Here is a 7840-nt window from a genome sequence, read left to right as displayed (position 1 = left end):
TAAATTCCAAACACTGCAGAAGGGTTAGGTTAGGTTAGAGTGGCTGCCCCGCGCAGAGCACGGAGCACACATAGGCTGGAAAAGCCCGTGGTGATAAAACTGACCAAATTCATTTGTTTCTTTCGCTCCCTTAGTAATTGAACCACCGATTGCGTTTTACATAGCACACAAAGACGAGGACGTTCGCCGAGTTAAAGTCGGCTAAACAATCCAGAAAGTACTTGTTGAAGAGTTGATTGCGCGTATTGGCCAGGGTGGGACAATGGCAGAGATAGTGTTCGATGGTCTTCTCCTCCTCCTCGTCCCTGCAACTGCAACAAAAATCATTGGTGGGGTTTCCACAGTCCACCTAGTGTTTACCTCCGTGACGAGTTCAGCCTTTAGTCTGTATTTGCAGGAGGTTAGAGGTATGCCTTCAGAATGGTTAAAGGAAAATCACTTTAATTCTGTTTCAGCCTTGAGTTAAGTAATATTAGCCAACTTTTCGTTGATCAGTGTTACGAAGGATTCTTTTTTCTCATATTACTTAAAAATCTGTTTTTGTAGGTATTCAATACTTCGTTTATAAAAAAGAAGATAGATTATTTTAAACGGAAATGAACAGGCATTGATGTACCATATAAGAATATTGATCAATACATAAATTAGTGAGAGCATTTTTACTTAAGTTTGAGCTGACTGCTCCGTCAAATGTGAAATAATTTCAAAATTACACTGGATCACAAGTCCTAAGTCTTATATAGAAGTGATTCCAAAAATTTCAAGATATTTCAATTTACCGGTATTCAGCATAAAAAACAGTGCTTCAACTTAATAACGTAAATCTTACCAACTAATTGAGCAATATAATACGAAATACGGCAAATGAAAGCCATTGAAATTCCCCGTAAACCGTACATAAATACATACATAATTTTCTATAAGCCTAATAGTTTCTGAGAAATTAATTAATAACTTCAGATCTTTTGTGTTTTTGATGAAAAAGAAAATTCAAACTTTAACAGGGGAAAATAAGAAATAACGACGGTTTTGTTTTATTTTTTATTTTTTTATTAATTAATTTCTCAAAAATTCAGAATCCAGAGTTTAATTGGCGTTCTTTGCCGTATTTCGTATTACGGTTGTTCAATTGGTTCGTAAGATATACGCGATTAAGTGGAACTACTCCTTTTTTAAGCTGAATAACGGTTAATTGCAAATATCTCGAAAACGTGTCCATAGAAACAAAAAAACAAAATATACTCTATTTTCGGAATCACCATAGAACATTTTTGCTGTAAACCAGTGTTATTTACGTATACCTTTCATGAACATGAAATGGTATTATAACTTTGATCAGATATTTATAAGTACCAGCAGAGGAAGAGATAGGCCCATAAATATGTTTACCAAAATGATCAGAACGGCGGGCAGAGTCGATTTAGCCAAGTCCTTCCGCAATCTAGTCCTTAAAGTTTCCAAATGCCCGACTGAAATTTGGTAAGCGGATGTATTTTTATAATGTATTAATAATTTGTCAGAACTGGAAAATCGTACCACTATAACAATATTATAGTATAACATATAGCTCTCATACAACTGGTTGTTCAGATATGAGTTGTTTTATTATAACTCCTGCATTTATGCAGTTCGGTAAATTAAATTTCGCACTATTTTCACTCATTATCAGCAGAAAGTTTATAAATGACAGAGATCGGGTCACTATAATCTATTGCCTGCATACAACTATTTGTTCAGATATAGGTTTTATTTTAAAATCCCTTCATTTGGACTGCTAAAACCGAGCAATTTTGTGAAGTATTTTCTAAATAACGACACAAAGTCCAGTGAAAAAAGCGTCAAGATCAGTACTGTATAAGCTACTTATGTATATATCCTATATCACTAATTGTTCATATACAAGTTTTGCAATATAACCCCTTTATGTAGGCAGCTAAAACCATTAAATTGTATTACCGGTTTAGATATCGATCATAAAGAGTGTTGAAAATCATTTAGATCGGTGCTTTATAAGCTATGTCTTCCATACCACTGATTGTTCAGATTTGAGTTTTTTATATGAATAAGATAGCACCGTCCATATTTGTTTTTGTTTTTTATCTTACGCTAGGTACGTTAAAAAACTGATTTACTAACACTTTAACTTCGTTTGGAATTTTGGCCACAATGTGCCACTGTGTATCGGGTATTTCGTTTTGGCGCTGAAAACTGACCAGTCCAGTAGGTGCCAGTGGCCAAAACAATTGCATTGAAACTCTTGTAGAAATGCATTTCAGTTAAAAAGCATATCTATGCTCGCAAATACACACACACATGTGCATTTACATATGTATATATTTATTTACATAGCTATACTACATATATTTATGTATATGTATCTATATATGTACACATATGTATATAATACATTTGACACACAAAAGTATGCCCACACAGAACAAGTTCAATCCGCAACCTAAAACTTAGCTGGTTACTATCAAAAATTAAAAAAAAAAAGTTGAAGTAAATATGTATGTAGGCATGTACACACAAAGTACAAGAAAAGCGAAGCTCAAACATGCTTGTAAGCAGCAAACTCTTGAGAAAATATACAATTCCCCATACAACTTTACACCAAACAACAAAAAACTGGTTTCAAGAAACAGAACCACAACAAGCAAAATATATGTCGAACTTGAAGTTTTTGTATTTTTTTTTTTGTAACGAAGTTTAGGACCAACTTAAAAGTGTGTACATAAAGGGCTGTACGAAAGCATAAATGTAAGTATGTATGTTCATACACATGCACCGACGCACAGTGTGAAATTTAGGCAATCTAGGACGCCGAAGTAAAAAAAAAAAACCCTTGAAAATCGATCATATTATGTAATTTATTAGAAAAGACCCCAATTGTTATCAAAATAAGCATAAAATAGATTGTCATTGGTATGATAACAGCTATCAAATTGAAGTTGTGCGCGTTTTTTTTTTGTATTAAAGGTCAATACTTTCGCTAAAAATGTTTGCTATACACGACACTTATATTTGCACTTAGGTATTTTAATCGAATTATTTTATAATCCGCTAAAAGGTAAGACAAATTTCAAAAACTTTGAATTTTTCATAGACTAAAGCTTAGAAGTTCGGCGTAGTTCGGCTATGGAAAAGCTTACAGGATGAGCGTACTTACTCACAGAAGAGGCTTAAAAAATAAAATATTGCCCATTTTTTTCCCAAAGGAGTCTTTTTTAAACTTAAGTGATACTACATTGCACGGCGAGCTTTATGAAATTTGCTTGAGTGAGATAAAGGTGAAAAACCATATTTTTAAATATATGAACTTGAAATTTGGCATGCTCGCAAAGAAAAACAAAGGCTTCAACATGGCTATGGAGAACTTGTTCCAACTAGCGTAAAAGGCAACTATGTAGTTTCGAACTCACTCAGTCTATACGGGATGTCCCAGTGATAAGTGCTTTTCTTTTGGGTGGTGATAGGTGAGGGCTAGACAAATAAAAAATTGTACGGCAGGTTGGATCTAAAATGCAACCCTAAGGAGTTAAAGGGTTAAGAAAGTGTTCGGTAGTAGTTCAAGAAAAAAAATTCTCACGCCTAAAGGAAAAACCTAATGAAACACTACTTCAGGAGCTTTTTTGTAGCAGCATTTCGGAAAAAAATATTTTGGGGGTCGTTTTTTTTAGCTTTTAGGGAAATCTGGGCATAACAAAGTCAAAATTTCAAAATTTGTTTACCTTTGTTTTACTATTATTTTATATTTTTTAATTTTTTTCAAAATGGTCATGAAATTTCTTTCAAATTTGCCCAACATATGAAATTATGTACAACAAGTCTTTTTAGGGATAGTTTGGAACTAGCCCCCTTTGACACTAGTTGGAACTAGTTATTCATAGCCACATTACCACCAGTAACCAGCTTATGTGCTTCTTAAAAATCGTGCCAAATTTTAAGATGATATCTCTAAAACTTTGCCTAAAATTTAATTTTGACGTTCTATGATTGGCAAAATCTTACACTGTGCGACGTATGTACATAAGTACATATCTGTCGAATTTTTTTATGCATGCAGCATGTGGTGATGAATGAAGAGTAAAAGAACCTGTAAAGTATTTTAAAAGCGAAATATCAACAAAAAGCAGGAAGTCATGTGGCGCATTGAAGAGCAGCATTTTAACGGCTTGTAGAACCACTGAAAGTGCAAAAACAACAACAACTGCAAAAAGCAAGAACAACAATATCAGTAATAATAATATAAAATATCAAAGAAAGCAAATAGAGCGGAAGAAGACGCTTAAGAGGCATTGGCGCTGGCAAGACGAATAAGAAGGGCTTCAGCAGATCAGATCAATAACATAAATAGTAAGTATAGGGAACATAAGAAGTATATGTATATATGTAAGTCCATATATGTATTTATGTATAAGAAAATAATTACGGTGTAAGTAAGGATTACAGTCGAAATACCCGATCTCTCAGTCGAAGGCGACGAAGTCAATGTACCACCTCCCGGCCGACCATGATAAGGTGCGAGTAAAAATTCGCCGTCTGAATACCAACAAAGCAACCAGAGCGGACTCAGCTTTCAAGTTTGGTGGTGTGGAGCTGATAAAGCTTCCTCCACCCCCATGTACTGTCATTAGGAAAATCGCTTAGGGAAGTATCTGTTAAGAAATAGAGAATCCTAAATAAAACAGATGAATTGTGCCCTTTGCAGGGTCTTGCTGTCAACAAGCACAAAACAGGGGGTGTAAGTCTTCTCTTTTTAATTGTCTCGTGACATTCCGGCCACAGACGCTGAAGGCTCGGACAAAGACTCCAAATTTAACAAAAACAATTTTCAAATGTCCGGCACATTTATTTCTAAAACTAATTAATAAAGTTACTGTATGGATACATATACTCCGTCACGCCGGAGAACAGATTGGTATTCGGCCCTCAAGAATTTTAGTAGATGGGAGTTGAGCGAGACTACGTGTGACTGAGCAACATCGACAAACACAAGCCGGAGTCTTCTAGGCTTGTTGGGATTGCCAACTTCGAAATGCGGCAAGTACCAGGTCTTCGAATGTGGTCACGCTTTGGCGAATAGTGCGGTGAGGACATTACTCTGCAAAGCTATCCGTATGAAAGTAGCCTGCAATCATGACATCAAGCGCATGTTCAAGCGTATGTTCTACGAAAAGACTTGTTCTTGGCTTCGGCGATGCTGCTGCTGAAGGCCCAAATACCGTCCAGTCGAACTCAGTGTGCGCAGCACGCGGTCCGTTGAGTTAATCCTCATGTTCTCACTCGGAATACCCAGATAACAGTGATCAAGTTCTATAAGTTCTTGAAGCCTGTGATCGGCTTGGCACATGACACATTTGGACGTACTTTACGCTGGTCTTCCGAAGCGTGTAGGACTACACGACACTTAGGCTCTCGAAGTTCTGGCTCTTGAACCCTGCATATTAAATTGGCAGTTTAACTTAACCACTCGCTAAAATGTACTACAGTGGTATACGGTTGTATTGCTAAAGAGTATCGCGTCGATTCAATTCTCTTCGACATTGGCAATTTGTTGATTAGTTCCGAGGTCAGAGTTGGGTTGTCCAAATGCTGGTGACCACCGGCAGACTGCAAAAAAGCCGACAAATTTTTGACCTTGGTAGCAAATGGTATCAGTCTTGCAACTGCACTCTCGGATATAGGGGTGATATCTTTCACTACAGATAGCTGACTCTAAATGAGCTGTTTTGGACGACCGTGCCGAAAACGGAATTGTTCGATGACGGCGTCGACATGGTCCCGATAGATAAAAAGCAGCTTCACCGTCTCCCTAGCTTTACGCTTAAAATATTTTTGAAGACGCACGTGTACCCATATACACACGTAGATTGCGCAAAGGCATTGCTGAGCAGTTGCCAATCTTCAGCTAGTCCACTGAACTCCGACAGGTCTCGGAGTTTCCTTGGCAAGATTACCACAGCTGGTGAGCTCAAGCAATGCTTCACATATGGTGGTGGCAGTGTGTTATTTTCGTTGCTAAGTCAAGACGGCGTAGACGAAATTGACGCGAGCGGTGCGCTGTTCACTGGTGACGGCTGAACGATGACGGTGTTGGCAAATAAAGCTTGACCATAAGAGCTACCTAGGGAAGGATTGGCGGCGACAGTACTAAACCCGGAAATTCTTGAGATCCTAACACCTGCAGCAGTGTACGAACGCGCGACATTAGTCGCTGCTCCGACGGCAGCGGCAGTAGATGCTACGACTTGAGGCGGCTTTGCAGCGCTATTGGTAAGTGAGGCGCCAGGGGTTGAGGTAGCAGCGGCATGTGTGTTGACGGCGAACAGAGCGCCGGTGGCTGGCGCAGCAATAGAGGTGGCGGCGGCATAAGGCGCTGGGGCAAATGAGCATGGACGATGAACGGAGTGCCGACGGCTGGCACAAGTTGGTGCTGCGAATGAAGTATAGTTGGCGACTAGGAGAGCGCCGGCGTTTGACGCGGCGGTTGCGGCAGTAACGAAATAAGGCGGTGCGGTAAATGAAGCAGCGTTAACAGCGAACGGATCATTGGCGGCAGGCGCGGAGACAGAGGCGGCAGCACAGTTTGCGATCGGGTCAGGAGGAGCGCTTGGCATGGCGCGATGAGACGCTAATGCTAAGGCACAAGCGGGTGCGATTTTAGAATTAGCAGCAGCGAAGCTAGCGATGGCGGGTTGGGTCGCACTGGTGACGGATGACATCGCCTTAGAGTCCGCGGCAGCAAAGTCAACGAGGGAGGTTGGCGCGGAAATGTGCATAGAGTAACTCACGGGTCGAATTGCGGTATTCGCATCATGGTTAGGCGTACCGAGGGCGCAATAGCTTGCTCCGGTAATGGTACAGTGCTAGGCACTTGCAGATGTAACGGAACCTGACATCGTACGACTTTACGCTTGTTTTATTTGCCCGTGTTACGCTTCATTCTCCCTAACCTTACCCTGCATCTTTTTGAGTTCGCTTTTCAGCGTCGTAAGGTTCTTCTGAAGCACAGATATGAGGTTGTCCTGTGTCTGAGTATGAGTAGCGTTGCTAGCTGTACCCTCTTGTTGTAGCGCCGGGCCATCTGGAACTCTAACTGCATTTTCTGCACTCGGGCCATACATGTCCTGCAGTGGTTCACTGCCGAAGTTAAAACATACTTATATCAGCGTCTGCATTCGACGCAACCTCCAAAGAATTTACTCCACCTTTTAATTTCTGCTCATTTCAGAAACGTGGACTTTTCTTCTTTAATGACTGGCGTTCCCCCGAAAATTGTATGCCCATTTCTCCCTTGTAGGAACGCTAACGACGTACTTTCTTTCAAAGAAGACCAGGGGCGGATACAGCGGGGGCTTTTGGGGGTTAAACTACGTGTCAGTCAGTGGCGGAAGCATGGGGTGTGTTTTAATATGGCGAATATGTATGTATAATATGCCGTCTATGTATTAAAACACCTCCGTGGGTCCGCCACTGGCTGACACGTAGTTTAACCCCCAAAAGCCCCCTCTGTATCCGCCCCTGGTCTTCTTTGAAAGAAAGTACGTCGTTAGCGTTCCTACAAGGGAGAAATGGGCATAAAATTTTCAGGGGAAAATCGGAAACTCGTTCTATACCGACGGCTCAAACACTCAAAATGGTTCTGTAGTTGAATGTCATCTGAACAGTAACTTCAGATGCTTTACTGCAAGGCAACCGTCTTTTAATCGGAAGTCTTTGCAATACTGAAAATAGCAGACTGTAAAATTTGCGAAAGTTGGCGCGGGCATAAAATCAGGGTCTGTACTGACAGTCCAACTGCTCTAAAGGCCTTGCAAACCGCTCATAAGTCTTCAAA

This window comes from Rhagoletis pomonella, unplaced genomic scaffold (assembly GCF_013731165.1).
Source record: "Rhagoletis pomonella isolate Grant_MI unplaced genomic scaffold, Rhpom_1.0 Rhpom_scaffold_00006, whole genome shotgun sequence".
Lineage (NCBI taxonomy): Eukaryota > Metazoa > Arthropoda > Insecta > Diptera > Tephritidae > Rhagoletis > Rhagoletis pomonella.
Note: the sequence above shows the minus strand (reverse complement) of the source record.